This window comes from Perissodus microlepis, chromosome 13, assembly GCF_051167445.1.
Source record: "Perissodus microlepis isolate ML-2025 ecotype Zambia chromosome 13, ASM5116744v1, whole genome shotgun sequence".
Taxonomy (NCBI): Eukaryota; Metazoa; Chordata; class Actinopteri; order Cichliformes; family Cichlidae; genus Perissodus; species Perissodus microlepis.
This window is the reverse complement of record NC_140473.1, coordinates 32908914-32927180: the sequence shown is the minus strand read 5'-3', so window position 1 is coordinate 32927180 and position 18267 is coordinate 32908914. Positions and strand designations below refer to the sequence as shown.

At 42.2% G+C, this 18267-nt stretch overlaps 1 protein-coding gene and 1 pseudogene across 3 annotated transcripts in view; one reads left to right on the top strand and one right to left on the bottom strand.

The window, feature by feature from the left end:
- The window catches only part of fbxw4 (F-box and WD repeat domain containing 4), an 81747-nt gene that overhangs the window by 55595 nt on the left and 7885 nt on the right, over window positions 1–18267 (top strand). The window lies entirely within an intron of this gene.
- Window positions 10500–15606, bottom strand: LOC146375486 (zinc finger BED domain-containing protein 4-like; annotated as a pseudogene). Its single transcript, XR_014802025.1, has 2 exons — window positions 11108–15606; window positions 10500–11000 (listed from the first exon to the last, which is right to left on the bottom strand). The product of XR_014802025.1 is annotated as a zinc finger BED domain-containing protein 4-like (transcript).

Below are 18267 nucleotides of genomic sequence, written 5' to 3'. Positions count from 1 at the left end.
AATAACTTTAATCTCAGCCAAACCGATTTACTCCGGAACAAATAAAACACCAAAAAAAAATCCAAACAATTACATTTTTAAGTTATCCGAGTGACGTATATATCATGTTTAACCTGAGTAGCGAAAGACAGCGGGATTCTGAAAATGATGAAGCGGGAGTCCACTGCTCTCGCCGGCTCGAGTGACCATTGAAACCCTGGCTCGCTATCGAGCTGGTGGGTAACAGACGTCTCCGAAAACGTCGGAGCACTTTTGCAAATATGCAATATCTTGATATACCGAGCAGATATTTGATGTTTACACAGCTACTTTCTCGCCTGAAAATATGTTAAAAGTTTATTTTGTGACCCAGAAAGATTAATAAGAGTAATTTTAAAACTTAGTAGCAGCCGCCATTGTTGGAAACTGGAGTTTGGCTGGACCGCGCTATGAATTCTGGGATATGGGATATGGTGGGCCACGAAGGACACACCCGACCCATCCTTCAAATTCGGGGAAATGAAGGATGGGTCGGCTGCGTTCGGAGGAGTCGACGAATTGGGACAGCCTTCGTCGCCTGGCTGTGACATAATCGGCCTTCAAATGCGGCCTCCGGAGGATGCAGCCGACGTTTTGGGACACAGCTGTGGTTGTCATTGCGCACCATAAATCTTCTAGCCCATTAGAAGATTTATTTTCAGCTTTGCTAATTTCCACTGCGAGTACAGCCAGCTACAAGTTCCTGTTTTTATAGTTCAGCAAGACGCTCACACTCGTTAAAGGGTCACGCCACAAATGGTGACAGGAAGTGACACACACACACACACACACTGATGTTGTTCAGATATGCCTGCTTAAGACTGTCAGGTGTATTTGTAATAGCATATTCATGTATGACAATAAAAAAGGCAGTAACGAGGGAGTCAGTTCAGGTGAGGGGATCTTTGGCTTTGGCTGACTTCCCTCGCGAGCCAGAAAACACAGAGAGTGCACTCTTGTCTTGTTTTGTCGTGCAGTTGTTGGTCTTTTGTTCCAGCGGGGTTTTGTACTTGAATAAACCCAACAGTGTCAGTTTTCATATTGATAATGAAAAGAGATGCTGTCAGGACCTTACCAATATCTCTAAGGCTTACTAATGAACTATGCTATTTTATATACGGAGTAAGCTTTTGCAGGTGCTGATGGTGTCAGCACCTCACACACACATTGTTATTTTCCATGGTTTAGATTATATTTACCCCTCAGAGCACAGCTGTTTCCACCAGCAATCTACGTGCTAATCTAGGCTAACTGCGTCTTCACAACAGCTCTGTGGGCTTTTTATCCCACACAGCTGAAGATCTCACATTCCTTTACCCAGACTTACTCTGTAACGATCATACCTACAAATATCAGAATCATCACAATCAGAATCCTTTATTAATCCCTGAGGAAATTATGTGGTCACAGTTGCTCCAAGACAGTAAGGACAGTAGCTGACTAAACTAAATTAAATAATCCAACATATTGCAAAGTTACAAAATATAACAAAATCTCTATAATATATACAAATAGCACAGCTATAAATATCCCAGTATATAACACAAATTAAATCTGTATGGTTGAAATTGAGGCGGCTCTCTTATCAAACTGTAAAACTTTATTATTTCTCTGTAGCGGATGTGCAGATATTAACTGTGGACAACTACTGCAGTTTGTACTGTGTATTAGAGGGACGAATTGTGCCGTGACATATCCACAGGCAGGCAAGGCAAGGCAAGTTTATTTATACAGCACAATTCAACAACAAGGTGATTCAAAGTGCTTTACGGAGACATTAAAAAACAAATAAAAAGCATGATTTAAAAAAAACAGTAGATAAAATCAGAACAGTAGATAAAATCAGTAGTTAAAATGTAAGTTTTGAAATTTAAGCTTAAAAGTAAAACAGTGTGGATTTGGTGCTTTATTCAAATGCAGCTGAGAACAGGTGAGTCTTCAACCTGGATTTAAATAAACTGAGCGTTTCAGATGATCTGAGGCTTTCTGGGAGTTTGTTCCAGATATAAGGAGCATAAAAGCTGAATGCAGCTTCTCCGTGTCTGGTTCTGACTCTGGGAACTGATAAAAAACCGGATCCAGATGACCTGAGGGATCTGGAAGGTTCATACTGGGTCAGGAGGTCACTGATGTATTTTGGTCCTAAACCATTCAGAGCTTTATAGACCAGCATCAGGACTTTAAAGTCTATCCTCTGACGGACAGGCAGCCAGTGTAAAGACCTCAGAGCTGGACTGATGTGGTCCACTTTTTTGGTCTTAGTGAGGACTCGAGCAGCAGAGTTCTGAATGAGCTGTAGTTGTCTGACTGATTTTTTAGGTAGACCTGTAAAGATGCTGTTACAGTAATCAAGCCTGCTAAAGATGAATGCATGGACTAGTTTTTCCAGGTCCTGTTGAGACATCAGATCTTTTATCCTTGAAATATTCTTGAGGTGATAGTAAGCTGATTTTGTTATTGTCTTAATGTGTTTTTCTAAGTTTAGGTCTGCATCCATCACTACTAGTGATGGGTCGGTTGCGAACAAAATGGCTCTTAGAGCCGGATCTCTGACGTGAACGACGCGAGCTGGCTCCTTATCGCGAGCCGTGGGTTTTTTTTTTCTTTCTCTCACTCTCTCTCTCGCACTGTTTTCCCGCTTCACTCTGCACTCGAGCCTTGTGCTTTACGCTGGGCAGAGGGGGGAGGGGCGGTAGTTACACACTTAGTAGCACAGGAACAGAGCGGGAGGGAGAGAGAGAGAAAGAGAGCCAGGGACAACAACGTCACATTAGAAAGGTATAGTAATCATCCACAACTATTTTCAGTTGCAGATGATAAAGGATTCAGAAAGTTTATTCATGCAGGTCCATATGACAGAGAATATGCATCTTCTTTTTGTTTTCATATTATAATTTATATTTAATTGTGTTGTGGTTTGCAGTGTTTTGTGTTGTTTCACTTTAAATTTGTTTAAAAGGAAAAAGCTGAAAATTTAAATAGTTAAAAGTTGAAATGTGAATAGTTGGTTTTTGTATTATATGATTTATTTATTACATTTTATGTGGAGTGAATAAATAAAATTATATTTACGGTGGCCCCTACAGACAAAGCACGTACAAACTTCAAAACACTTACAAACTCCAAAACAAGTAAAAACACGTAAAAACTCCAAAACACGTAAAAACTCCAAAGCACGTAAAAACACGTACAAACTCCGAAGCACGTACAAACTCCAAAACACGTAAAAGCTCAGAAGCACATAAAAACTCAAAACACGTACAAAACACAACAGAAGTGCTCCAGAATGCTAGGGCGCAGTGTTGAGCTTTTGTTACCTAGTGGCTACACAAGCCAGCAAGTACCAACGACTGGATTTGGTGTGTGGTAGTAACAGGTAAATAAACTTTTTTTTTTCTTTTTTTTTTTAATTATTTGACTATATATGAATGCTTGTGTATAAATACGCAAACAATACACATATGCTTTCATGCTTTCAATTGTGTAATTTAAGTGATCTAGGTAGCTCTGTTTTGGAAGTTCAGTTCATGCTAGAAATGTGTTTTGGAATTTGTACGTATTTTGTCTCTAGGGGCCACCGCATATATTTATATATAAACATGTATAAATAAAACTACTTTTTTTTTACATTAGTAATTCCTTTTGTGCATAATTTTATATTATTGTTAATAATAAATTCATTAAAGCAACAAAACAACCTGAAGAGCCGGTTCGGAGCCGAAAGAGCCGGCTCTTTTTAGTGAGCCGAACCGAAAGAGCTGGTTCTCTAAAAAGAGCCGGAAATCCCATCACTAATCACTACACCCGCATTTCTCGCCTGGTTGGTGGTTTTTAGGTGTATAGATTGAAGTTCTCTGGTGACCTGTAATCGTTTTTCTTTGGCACCAAAGACTATTACTTCAGTTTTGTTTTTGTTTAGCTGGAGAAAATTGTGGCACAACCAGTCATTAATTTCCTCAATGCATTTACCAAGAGCCTGTACAGGGCCTCGGTCTCCTGGTGACATTGTGATATATATTTGTGTGTCATCTGCAGAGATGGGCAGTAACGCGTTACTTGTAACGCGTTACTGTAATCTGATTACTTTTTTAGGTAACGAGTAAAGTAAGGGATTACTATTGCAAAAACGGTAATTAGATTACCGTTACTTTCCCGTAGGAACGCTGTGTTACTGCGTTACTAAAACCGTGATTTTTTTGCCAGAATGTCTCATGACAGTGACGTAAGCAAGCGCGACGTTTGTGACAACAGCTGTGTGCAGATCAACAATGGATCGTATATCGAATGCAGGAGAGAGTATGAGCGTGCAGCGTTTAAAGCGTGGAAGTACTGACCTTATTTTGAGTTTGATTCCATAAAAAGTGACAAAAACATTAGCATTCATTGTGCGTGGGAAGAAAACTTCTCTTTACAGCGAAAAAAACCCCTAAACTTCCAAGCAAGCACCAAGTGCGCTGAGAAACTCGCGGATTCTTCAACTGACCGCCGCGGCACACCTGCACCAGGGCAAACCTCCGCCTACGCTTCTCCTGCTTTACAGGTGAAAATAGAGCAACAGGACCGCTAGTCTTTGATGTTATTTATTTTCTGCTGTGTTTTACTTGCATCTATTTGAAAGACTGAGTGTAAACACAAAAAAAATATATTTTATGTGCTGGAATGTGCAGAAAATAGGTTTAAATATTAAACAAATTTCTTCCAGTCAGAGAATGTTGCATATAATTAAATTTTTGCTTGATGCATAAAGTTAAAAGATTAAAACTAATAAAACAAGTTTCAAAAAGGGACTTTTCCATTTGATTACATTTTGTATGATGGATTATGCAGAAAAAGTAGAATTGAGCTGAAAGATCTATCGCTTTATCACCTATTCAGGTTGTAAATTGTGTTTTTAAAAAGTAACTAAGTAACTAAGTAATTAATTACTTTTGAAAATAAGTAATCAGTAAAGTAACGGGATTACTTTTTTGGGGAAGTAATCGGTAATTAGTTACTGATTACTTTTTTCAAGTAACTTGACCAACACTGGTCATCTGCATAGCTGTGATAGTTTATTTTGTTGTTCTTTATAATCTGTGCCAGTGGGAGCCTGTAAATGTTAGACAGAAGGGGTCCCAAGATGGAACCTTGGGGAACTCCACATGTGATACTTGTCTGCTCAGATGTGAAGTTACCTGTTGATACAAAGTATTTCCTGTTTTCTAAGTATGTTTTGAACCAGTTTAGTACAGTTCCTGAGAGACCTGCCCAGTTCTCCAGTCGTTTGAGTAATATGTTGTGGTCAACTGTATCAAATGCTGCACTGAGATCCAGTAAAACTAAGACTGACATTTTTCCACTGTCTGTATTCAGACATATGTCATTAAACACTTTGGTCAGAGCGGTTTCAGTGGTTCTGTCTACAACCTGACTGGAAGGCATCATAGCAGTTATTCTGTTTTAAGAAGTAATTGAGCTGTTGAGAAACTGCTTTTTCAATGATCTTACTTAAAAATGGGAGTGATTTCCTGTGTGGTTCGGTGGTGCCTTTGGGTAATCTCAGTGTCTCACTGAGTGTGCTCCTGTGACTGGCCACCAATGTTCCCTCTAAGCTGCGCACGTGCGCAATTGCGCACTGTTGGCATGGTCTCTGCGCAGAGAAAATCTGTGTTGCGCACACAAAAAGAATTCTAACCTGAATTGAAATTAAAGTAAATATGTGCCAGTGTTTTAGCTAGCAAAGCGGCGTGGCTGATGTGGAGTGAAGCCACGTTAATGACAACGCGTACAACCATTGGAGATGTGAGCAGGAGAGACGGAACAATTGAAAAAGTGTGGACTTTATACCAGTTTTTAAATCGTGTTGATCGGCCACGTAAAACCAGAGTTACGGGGAGAAATGGTAAAAACTGCGTTTTATAAGGAAAACGCTCGAAAGCACTCTCCGCCTGTGAGCAAAGACGAAACCAAAACACCCCCACCCTTTCCCATTGGTCAAAAAATGTACCATGTCGACCAATCAAAACATGGCATTTAGTTGTTAAGAAATGGGAAGAAGTTTTAGGAATGTTTTGAGATGTGAGAGATTTGCAACGTTTAGCTCAAATCTTGTGTAGTTAGTGTGTAGTGTAGTCAATAGTTTTGTTGTGTGTGTCAGAACAATGAGGCGACTGCTGAATGTTACAGGAGTTACAGCAGTGATACATCTGCTGTTGTCAGGCCTGCAGGTATCAGGCTGTTGTTCTCCTTCATCTCATAGTGGATAGAAATTATTTTTTGGAGCGGCACAAATAATTTGTGTGGCATCAGATTTGATGCAGAACAGCTGATTGTTCTGTAAATAGTTTGAAATGTTTGTTTAAAAAACGCCTTGGCTGCATTTTTAGGTAAACAGCTGCAAAAAACTTTGTTGTTTGCAAAACTCAGTTACTTTTTTGAAGAAGTAACTATATAATTAATTGCCCAACATTGGTCATTATTTACTGTATTTTGCAGACAGAGTTACAGACTCTCTAACAGACCACAGACTCATAATACAAGTCAGAGCTTTATAAAAAAAAAAAAAGAAAGTTGTGTTTTCAAAATTGGAGTTCAAGTTATTTTTACTTCCAGTAGTGTTAACATAACGTTTTTCATTGTAAGTGGGCTAAAGCAGTTAATTAAAAGTCGTCTAACATAAATGTAAATGCTGTAATTTGATTATTTTAATAAATCATGTAACTTGGATGGATTAGATGCTGGCGTGACCACAGTGCACACATCTGCTGTCGCTCACAGTGGTCCACGAGATCGCTCAGGGAGTTTGTGTGTTCACTCAGACACATGAAAAATTAGAGGGAACATTGCTGGCCACCATGTCATGGAGTGGGTGGGAGGTGCTGTCCAGCACAACCACAACATTACCGGCCTTGCCGATTAGTGTATTGAGTCTGTTGGCATCTGCGACCCTCAACCTGCTACCCAGCATGCAACGGCATAGAGGATGGCACTGGCCACAACAGGCTCATAGAAAATCCTGAGCATTATCTGAGAGATATTAAAAGGCCTTAGCTGCCTCACAACATAAAGACGGCTCTGGACCTTTCTGTGCAGCCGTGTTTTTAACCCAGTCCAGAAGATGCTGCTCGCACCACAGCCTTCTACACGCTCTCATCACCCTAACTGATGCATCCTACCACCACCAGTCATCAGAAAACTTCTGAAGATGGCAGGTGTCTGTGGTGTAGCGGAAAGGGGAGAGGATGGTCCCTTGTGGTGACCTTGTGTTGCTGATCTTCCACAGCACTGGGACCCCCTGCAGACTCATCATCAACAGTTTATGAAAGACTCCACACAACTGGGGGGCACAGGCCTTGAGGACACGGGGACTCACTCCGTCTGCTCCAGCAGCCTCGCCTGAGAGGAGTCTCCTCATTTGTCTCTGAACCTGGTCATGAACGAAAGTGATAGGTGGGGGAGGGGTGTCAGGACTTTCACAGGAGCCCATGGTGCCGTGTGGAGAGAGGGAGTGGCATGGCTGTGGATCACAGGCTGACTCCATGTAAGCATTAACAGTGAGCATTAACTGCAGCGTTGAATCTGTTGAAGAGCAAATTAAATTTGTTGGCTCTGTCCTCACTGCCCTCTGCTCCTCTGCTGTCGGGTGGCCTGAATCCAGTCATTTATGCCACTCCACACCTCACTCATGCTGTTCTGCTCGAGTTTCCACAGCTTTCTCCTGTAGTTGTGTAACATGGTAGACTAATGTGCTTGTGTTAATTCAGCTCCATATTATTGTGTGAAGTTGCACTGGGTTGGGAGTGGTTTTGTGTGTGTGTGTGTGTGTGTGTGTCACATTTTTGGTGAGCCAATGGCTGGAATGGGGTTGGACTAATTAGAGGCAGGTGTACTTGATTGCACTGATACACTGGTCTACTTATAGCCCACACTACAAACACTGCTGTGTCATTTTGTCTCTCTGTGCAGGCCAGGGCCTATTATATGCCACAGCCTAAAGGCAGCAGAGTTGCAGAGGCTGGAGTGACCACTGGCTATATGCTTGCAGGGTGGTGGGTCTCCAAGGACAACTTCTAACCCTGTTAAAGGCAACACGTGGAGTGCAACTGGCCGTGTGGCATAGCTGGCTCTGGCCTTGGGACTGTGTGTTTTTATACGATTCATAAATGGGACGCTGGACTGTTTTATCTTTTATCTCTTGATATTTTTTGTTAATAAATTATCTTTTAGAATTTTATTGACTGTCATCTTTTTGCCCACGACTGAGACGGTTGGTCAGACCTAGAATCTTTCTTTGGGTGTGTTACAGTTGTCCTTAGCCTCTGTGAGCTTGCCCCTCCATAATGCCTGAGCCGTAGACTTGTAGTCAAGACCGCCTAAACCGAGACCAAGACAATACCAAGACCAGAGGGTATCGAGACCAAGTCAAGATAAAAAGACTTTAACTTTTGTGTGCTGTTGAGGACTGACATGACGGTACTGACTGGCCCCAAAGTAGGGATGGGTACCGGTATCCGGTGCCATGATGGCACCAGTTCTGACATAAACAGTAGTAACCAGACCGAAAAACAGCGCACATTTCGGTGCTTCATTTCGGTGCTTTTTTTTCCTGAGATGTGATACACTTTAGATTCTAGCCAATCATTTTACCTTTCCGAGGATAGTAGGCGGGCCCAGGTACGACCGTTCTTTTAGAGCAGAGCTACAGATTAAAAATGCCCAAGGCGAAGCGGTCAAAGTCTGGCTGTACTTCACAGCAAAAGATGCAAACTCAGCAGCCTGCAACAAGTGCTTTAAGCTGATACTGTGCAAAGGAGGTAACACCTCGAATCTGACGAAACACCTGGTGACGCATAGCGTTTTTTTAAAAGCCGAGAAATGCACCGTATTTGATAGCTTACTGCGAGACCTCACACCGAGCACATCTACTGCGGGTGTGGTGCCTGTTATCGGACCCGGAGTTAGCAACATCCCCCAAGAACCCGAAGAGGAGCGTCCTGGCCCGTAGCCCTGCCAGTGTAGCAGAAATGATGATGGCAGCAGCAGCCGTTCTTCTCTGCGTGAGAAGCTTAATGTTGTTCGTGTGTAATTTACGTTGAGTAGGCTAACCACATTATTACATTAATGCATGTAAGGTGAACTAGCAAACACCGTCGTAGTTACATGCGGCTGTCTTCTTGTTTGATGGCAGATGCTCCCTTCACCCTGGCCAAAAAGGCTAAAATGACCAAAGAAAAAGTGGAAAACAGCTAAACATGAGAGGTTTTTGGACAAAGTTTGTGTTTTTTCCATTGATTAAGCACTGCTTCCAGCCAAGAGTGATACCATATATGCCCTATAGCTGCAGAAAAGGCTAACATTGTTATCTTTTTACAAAAAAGCAGCTGAACATGAGAAGTTTTTGGACAAAGTTTGTGTTTTTCCATTGATTAAGCACTGCTTCCAGCCAAGAGTGATACCATATATGCCCTATAGCTGCAGAAAAGGCTAACATTGTTATCTTTTGACAAGAAAACAGCTGAACATGAGAGGTTTTTGGACAAAGTGTGTGTTCTCCATTCTTTAAGCACTGGTTCGAGCACCAGTTCGAGCACCGTTTAAGCACCGGCACCGTTTCAAAAGTACCGGTTTGGTACTGGTATCGGATAAAACCTAAACGATACCAATCCCTACCCCAAAGTCATCTGACAAAACAGCAAACACCTCCAACAACTGTCTAAAGAATGGGAAATATGTAACTGTTTTCAGTTATACTTTATATATAGATAAAATTGTAACATCAAACTGAAGATTATAAACTTGAAATTGCATCATGTCCCATTACAGTAGTACTAGCCAAATTACACTGTATGATGTCAACTTTGGATGGATTAGGCCTGTCAACACAAAGTGATTTGTAGATGTTATTTAAAAGTCAATGGTCACATTTATTTAGTCAAACAACACCATTTTAAGTAAAATTCTGCAATCAAACAATATAAAGACATGCGCACACCTCACATGAATCAGATGCAAACTACAAATATTACATACCAATACAACTTGTGCATTAATAAGAATATAAGAACAAGTGTTTAAAAGATTCTGACATCTTGATGTCTTCAGTGGCGTGTGATTATAACACACTGCCAATGAAATCAAGCCTGTTGTTCAGTAGGGCAGGAACAATAGAACACAGACATTATGAACAAATATATAATGAACAAACAGCATATTTTCAGAGAGGAGGGAGAGAAAACAGTTCACATTTTAAAACAGTGATTGATTGCACTTCAAGAAAACTAAAGATTGCAACATCTTATAGCCTAGCCATTCGCGGTGGGGTCTCATTAGAATGCCTCCTCTACTAAAAACTCTCTCAACTGGGGCAGAAGAGGCAGGAACAGAGAGGACCCTCAAGGCAACACTGTGTAGACTGGGGAAACACTCTTTGTTTTTTGACCAAAAGGTGAGTGCATCACAGTCATTTATGCTGTCTAGGTACTTGCTTATTTGTGCATCAGTGCTCGAGTCCTGGCTTGTGCTGTGTTGCAACCTAAATGCCTTGTAGCGTGAAAGAAGACGTTGTTTTGGGGGTGGCGCTGAGTCACTATCTGATAATTCTGTCTTCTTCTAAGACAGAATTATCGCCCCGTGATAATTCTGATCACGGGGCGATCGTGGCTCAAGAGTTGGGCGTTCGTCGTGTAATCGGAAGGTTGCCGGTTCGAGCCCCGGCTCCGACAGTCCCGGTCGATGTGTCCTTGGGCAAGACACTTCACCCGTTGCCTACTGGTGGTGGTCAGAGGGCCCGGTGGCGCCAGTGTCCGGCAGCCTCGCCTCTGTCAGTGCGCCCCAGGGCGGCTGTGGCTACAATGTAGCTGCCATCACCTGTGGGTGAATGACTGAATGTGTAAAGCGCTTTGGGGTCCTTAGGGACCAGTAAAGCGCTATACAAATACAGACCATTTACCATTCTTCTGTTGGTGCTGCAGGTGCATCTCCATCTACCTCTGTGATCAAAAGGTCTGGAAAAGGATGCACACACACACACAAACACACAATGATGCTATAAAACAGTGATAATAAGTGCAACAACAACAATAACAATAAATAATTATTATCATACAGCCACCTATTAATCATTTTTTAAGGTCATCTCTGAACCTCCTCAGTGCTGGTCCGGTTTCACCATTTTGGACATCTAAATCTACCCAGGTCAGTCCAAACTGGGGGTCAAGCACGGTGGCAAGGAAGTAGATCCGATGGCTAAACGGCTCTTCTGGATCCTTTTCGTCCATGCAAATCTGCCTGAAAATTCCAGAGAACCGTTTCTCTAAGGATCTTTTCAGTGCCCTGACTATAGTTACGACCTGGGGCATTGCACTACCATCTTTATAAGATGATTCTTCAAGTCCAGAACAGTGGGGACCACCATGCTAATACTCACCTGAGGATCACCTTCTGTAAGGTCTGTTGCCTCAGAAAAAGGCTCAAGCAAAGCACAAAGGTCTTTCAGCTGAGCCCACTCTTGGGTTGAAAACACTAAATTCTCTGTATCGCTGCACATTTCAGGGATGGCCCTGTGGTCTAGTGTGATCAGAGCCTTTAACTGTCTGTAGGTGCTATTCCAGCGGGTGTTGTTTGCTGCTGGGATGGACTTATTGGAGCCAAAGTGTGACTCACACAAGTCTTTGTGGTTACTACTGCTGTGCAGCAGGGTATAAACTACCTGGCTTTGGCAATGGCTCTAGCTATTGCCTTTACCTATTTCATCCCATCATTGATTATGAGCTGCAGCGAGTGGGCGAAGCAAGAAAGATGTTCACCCGTTGACCATGGATCAGAACCTTCTGCATCCTCCCACATTGTTTCATCATCGAGGTCATTACTGCTGTCACCTTCAGGGTGCTCTACGTCTGGCATCCTGACTTTAAAGGCCTGCTTCATATTGGATGCATTATCCGTCAGAATGTAGCTTATTTTATGGCCAATGCCATACTCCTCAACTATGTTGTCAAATGCTGAGGCGATTCGTTCTTCCCTGTGAAACGCCTCCATCCATCCATCCATCCTCATCGGCTTTATCCGGGGCCGGGTCGCCGGGGCAGCAGCCCAAGCAGAGATGCCCAGGCCTCCCTCTCCCCAGCCACCTCCTCCAGCTTATCCGGGGGAACACCAAGGCGTTCCCAGGCCAGCCGAGAGATATAATCTCTCCAGCGTGTCCTGGGTCTTCCCCGGGGCCTCCTCCCGGTGGGACATGCCCGGAACACCTCACCCAGGAGGCGCCCAGGAGGCATCCTTGTCAGGTGCCCGAACCACCTCAGCTGGCTCCTTTCGATGTGGAGGAGCAGCGGCTCTACTCTGAGCCCCTCCCGGATGGCCAAACTTCTCACCCTACAGTCTACAGTCAAGCAAAAATGATTGTAAACTGTAAGAGTCCTTCTTCTTGCAGGCAACATGAACGGTAACTCCCAGAAAAGACCGAAGCCTCCGGTCACACCAGAGGTCTGTTGTTATTGCTACATTTGGCTGGATTTCCAGGGCTTTGATTATGTCACCCTTCACTTTGGTGACAAGGTGATGTATCAGCTTCTCTGTCAAGGTGGTCCTAGACACAGGAGTATATTTGCTATGCAGGACATTCAGGAAGTGTCTAAAATGTGGATTCTCAACGATAGACAGGGGGAGAGAGCATCCAACTATAAGGTCCTGGAGGGGAAAATAAGTGGATGCTTGGAGCAAACAATGATAATTGAGGCTGTGTGGGATTGACCGCTATCATTGATGTTGCAGATCCTGCTTTGTACTCCAAGTACCTACAAGACAGGGAAATAGGAATCTGTAAGATATGTGTTTCTATTCAACCACAACAAACTACTGTATCTTACAAGCACAGTAATTTTAAACCTATCAATGAGGGCAGGTCTTTGCATACAAAATAACCTAATCCAATCCAGTGTGACACATTTATAGATCATTAGGCATAGCAATAATGAAAATACGGGAGTGTTCAGGGTTGCAAGACCTTAAATAACAAGAACAAAAAAAACAGTTGAATGAAATCTACAAAAAAAGAAAAATGTCTGTGCATTAACTTTGCATATTGCATTAAACCTCCACATGCCAGTCAGCTATCAGACACAGCTGTATTGACAAGAAATGAACTACTCAATAAAGTCTGAAGTTACACCAATACAAAATAACTTTGTCTAATAATGACATGCTGCAGTAGCTCCTACACACTGGACTGGTTTAGTAGGACAACATACTAGAAAACACCTAAACCGTGATAACCACATCAAACATGATCAATTTGTCGAATCAGTCAAAGATAGTCATAGTCAAAGATCCATAAGTTTGATTTTAGAACTTTAGGACTCAGTTTTGCCATCCGTGGTATCTGGACCAGAGCCATAGACCGCTCTGATCTGGGCTTCACTGTCGAGAATGCCGCTGTTAGCCTAGCAATGTTATGGGGCACTCTTGAAACACCCGTCCTTCCTTACGAGTCAGCAACCACATAAATATGCCCATTAAAGTCGATAACAAACCACACCATACCAGCCCTTAAAGTGCTCACTGAAATGGTTTCAATATATTTCTGCTCAATGAATTCACCAAAATACCTAAAGTTAGTGAAAACTGTTTAAGTAGCTGATAGCCACTGCTAGCGCTAGCTACCTGTACTTAGCATGTAACGTTAGTTACAATCTTCACAAGTTAAGTCTGCAGAGACGGTTGCAAAAAATCTGTCCCTAAACAATTTATACCGCTTGAAGAACACATTATAAATAACAATATTACATAAACATGACCTGGTCATCTGAGGTTGGAAAGGTGGGTAGAAGAGTTTGAAGATGCATAGATGGCTACTGGCTAGCTTACCTTTGAGGGTGTTTGCGCTCCAGGTGCCTGGTGAAGGTTGAGGTAGTCCCGGCTCGGTCAAGGAGACTTTGCAAAATCTGCATTTTGCCGAATGCTTCTCTTTTGCATTTGCCGAAAACTCTTTGTGTTATGTAAAAACGCAAACTTTATGACAGACGAAGTCGCTCACATTTCTGTAACTTACTGACCTGGCATACTGCTCAATCTAACGGGTTGCATTTAGTTGTGTTTGAAGGGTGCGAAAGGCGAAATAATAATATGCCACAATGTGGAGGGATTTGAGCATGGCTGAGCCACTGTGTGAGAGCTGAGCAGCAAAAGGAAATTAAGTGAGGAGCCAGCTCTCGCTCAATGGGAGTCGACTATTCTGATTCACTACAAAGCACTCTCTAAGCACAGCTCTTAGAGCTAAAGCTTTTGCGCATGACACATTATCGAACGTTACGCTGTGTGTCATGGATACTGTTGACTCCAAATCTCCCGACCACTATGTTGATATGAGACAGCAAGACCGAGACAGCGAGACCAAGACAAGACCAAGACCAAAGTCCGTCGAGACCATGTAAAAGTGGACCGGTCTCGAGACATCCAACTCTAGTGAACCGTTCTCACCTCCTCTCTATTGTCCGCGCTGAAGGCCCTCTTCTTGTCGTTGAGAAGGGCTTGGACTAAAAAAAATATTGTTTTATCAGTCATAGACAATCTGGTAACATCAGACTGCGTATGATTATTCAGAAAAAAGTTAAAGGCTTTTAAGGAGAAAGAATAAAATATTAGGATGCTTTGAAATATGAAACAGTGGTCTTGGTGGGTATTTTCATCAGGAACAAAGTGCTAGTCACTCAGAATGTCTCTGTCAGGCACCCGTGAGTTTCTCAGGCCCCTAGGTTACCATTTGATTAACCCTGACCTCTGAGAATAAACCTTCAGTCAGAATTTCCACAGTAACAACTGGGAGTGCTGCTCCATCTAGCCTAAACAAACACAGAGTAACCACTGCAGGCACCTGTCATTCATGAAATGCCACCATCCTCTAACCTGTAGTTTACCTCCAGTACTTAAGAAAACCGTGAGTGTAATACGAGGAGATGTGAGGAGTCAGCTGCTGTTTTCTTGGCCAAGTCCAGTGGAGCTAAATGGAACCTGTTTTCACTGGATGAGAGACTAGTCTCCCTCAATTCTGAAGCCAAAAGCCGCACCTAAGTTTCTGCTGTCCCAGGTTATTGACAGCACCTCAGTGTTTCAATTATCAAGGTCTGTGAGCAGCGTTTTATCTCCGACCTGACCACAGAGAGGTCTCTTACTGTGAAGGATCCTGCTAAGGACATACCTGTGCCGATGGGGCCCTCTGGTGTCAATGAGGCGAAAGTCCCATGTTGATCACAGCAGTTAAAAAGTGCAACAAGCGACATTATAGTGTTTTTATTTGCACATTGGTTCTATATATTTCTTTGTTTTTTCATTATTTCTTTCTTATTCAAATGCACAATCAGAGGCAAAACATGCAAACATAGAAAACCCTTTGCTAACTAACAAGGTTATTATAGCTGACTAAAACAACACTATCAAATAAAACTAAATGTTAGTTAGCTAAAATACAAATAAAAAACTAACTGAAATGATTTTGTGAACTAAGTAAAATAAAATACAAATAGAGAGGAAATATCTTTCGTTTTTGTAGTTTTTGTTTGTCTGTTAAAAAAAAACAAACATGCCTGATCAGGCACTGATGAAATAAAACTAGTTAGAAAAAACTATAATAACTCTTCGGACCACTTCCTGCACCACCACCATTTTTTTCCGAGTCCATAACAATGAAAGCAGAAGCAACTAATAAAAAAATGTCCCAAGCTGAATGTAGTAAAACCTGTGTCAGCACTCGCCTCCCAGGTGGTCTGTCTGAGAATCACTGCTTAAACTGCTGGCGTATTTCCAGAGGCTCGATGCATACATACACATCTCACACCCTCCTCGCTTTTATCTCTCACCTGTCAGTCATCCCATGGCTCCTGGTGCTTCAGGGGCTACAGACCTGTCAGAACTCCAACGCCCCATCAAAGAAAAATCCTCACTTCCATCCCAACCCCTACATTACCCCATTCTTCTTAGACCTGCCAAACAAAAATAAAGTAACAATGAAGAAAGAGTGGCCAGTGCTCCTGCTTTGCAGAACAGTCAGTGGATATCCAATTGTCACTCACAGTGTTGGGCCTTTAATCCTATTGTTTCTCTGACAGGATTACTCTCTGTGGTCCCTCTCTCCCTGTGGCTGCACACAGGAGAAAGGCCAGATTAAGGAGATTAGTGTCTATCCTCCTGACTTGTCAAACCAGGATGTAAGGAACCATTGACTCTCTTAGAAACCCTGAATGAGCAGAGGCATAGAGTTGCCTAAAGAAGTCATGAAAGGCAGTGAACAAGCCAAAATCCCTGAAAGGACGATGTGATTTGTTTGCTTTTGTTCCCTTCAACTGAACTGAAAGGTTCAAAGAGATGGCCATGGGGAGAACAGCAAGCCAGCAGAGAAGGAAGGACACAGAGGAGGAAATTCAGAGTTTGACCAATTAGACTATGTCACTCTAAAGAAAATTATGATGGTCAGTTGAAGCAGGGTTATTCTGTTGACAGGGCCTATTATACTGGATCAAGGTCTACACTTAGCACTGGATATTATAGAGAAGACTATTTCTCCATTCATTCTCAGTCAGAACTAAACTGAGGCCAGTGTGTCCAAGTCTTTATTCAGAGAGAACTAACATTTTCTTTGAAACTTTAATTGAAATCATACCGGACTAAAGGTGACATGTGTATTACACAATCTTTAATGGTCTACGTACATTAAAGCCTTTCTTTTTCTTGCTTATTTACGTGGTGTAGTGGTGGTTGGGGGCGGGGCTCGGAACGTTAATAAGGGAAACCTTTTTTTTTCATTTTCACATATGGTGGAATTTTAATGCCGATGCAAATCTTGGAAATGCTTCAGCTATGTGCCCTTTGATATTTCTATGCTCAAAATGAATGGGACCTATACTATGAGAGAAATGATGCAACTCTCCCACCTTGCAACACTGGCGACAGAAGTCGCGAACAGCAAGGAAAGCGACAAAACAAAGATCCAATCCCGGTTAGGAAAACAGAGGCAGACCAATGGCATCATGTAGGACCACTCTATGGAACGAATCGCTGAAGTTGGGCTGAGCTTGTTTCGTTTTGGCTAACCCTACTGGGCGACGCTTTGTTGACAAGGCCACTGTTAATAATAATAATAATAATAAATTTTATTTATGAGCGCCTTTCAAGTCACCCAAGGACACTTTACAATAGGATAAAACACTTAGTAAAACAATGGCAGAATAAGAACAATAAAATAAAAGCACAAGATAAAATGAACAAACAGTGGATTCACAGTGAATATGCAGATTTGAACAGATGAGTTTTGAGTTGGGATTTAAACTGGGGGAGAGAACCAATATTTCTTATTTCTGGGGGCAGAGAGCTCCACAGCCTGGGAGCAGAGCAGCTGAAAGCTCTGTTTCCCATGGTGGTGAGGCGGAAGGAAGGTACAGTAAGCTGGATAGAAGAAGAAGAACGAAGTGAACGGGCAGAACAGGTGGTGGTTAACAGGTCAGAAAGGTAAGAAGGAGCGAGGTTATGAATGGCCTTGAAGGTGAGCAGAAGAAGTTTGAAAATTATCCGGAATTTCACAGGGAGCCAGTGAAGTTCCTGTGAAGCGTTAAGTGGCAGTTCAGTTATTAATAATACTGAAGGTGATGGGGTCACTGAAGCGCAACGCTGGACAGAAAAGGCCACCAACGTCCATCACAGTGACAGAGGTAGTAGCCAACATAAAGTCAACTGACTTTTTTCAACAGCTTTAATGTTAACGTTAGTTAGCATGAGTTTATTGCGTAGCTAAAACGATGAAGAACGGCTAGCCTCAAGTTAGTCGTTCGTTTTGAAAACTGTATCCTTTGAAGGCTAGTTTTTGTAACGATGGCACTAACAGTGCTGTTAAAGTACAATTAGTTCAGACTTACTTGCGAAATATTTGCAGATAAAAGCAGTAGCAGTAGTAATCATCACGGCACAAGGAGTTATCTGATGATCTGTTGTAATGATGGGCTAGGAATTTATAATCCTATCTTATGTCTCATTTAAAAAAGTGAAAATAGTTGACATTCCTTATCGTGTGAGCAGGCGTAAAGTCAGGAAGAGCGTTATTGTTGCTTTCATTTCCTTGAAGCATTTTTCACTCATAGTGTCTGCAGCGTAACCATATTTGTCCTGACGGATCAGTCAGCGTCACACAAATAAAATAAAAGTACACATTGGGATCTGAATATACCACCTGATTTAGCTGTATTAAATATTATAGAAGACTGCAGCCTCCACACTAACTCTATATTT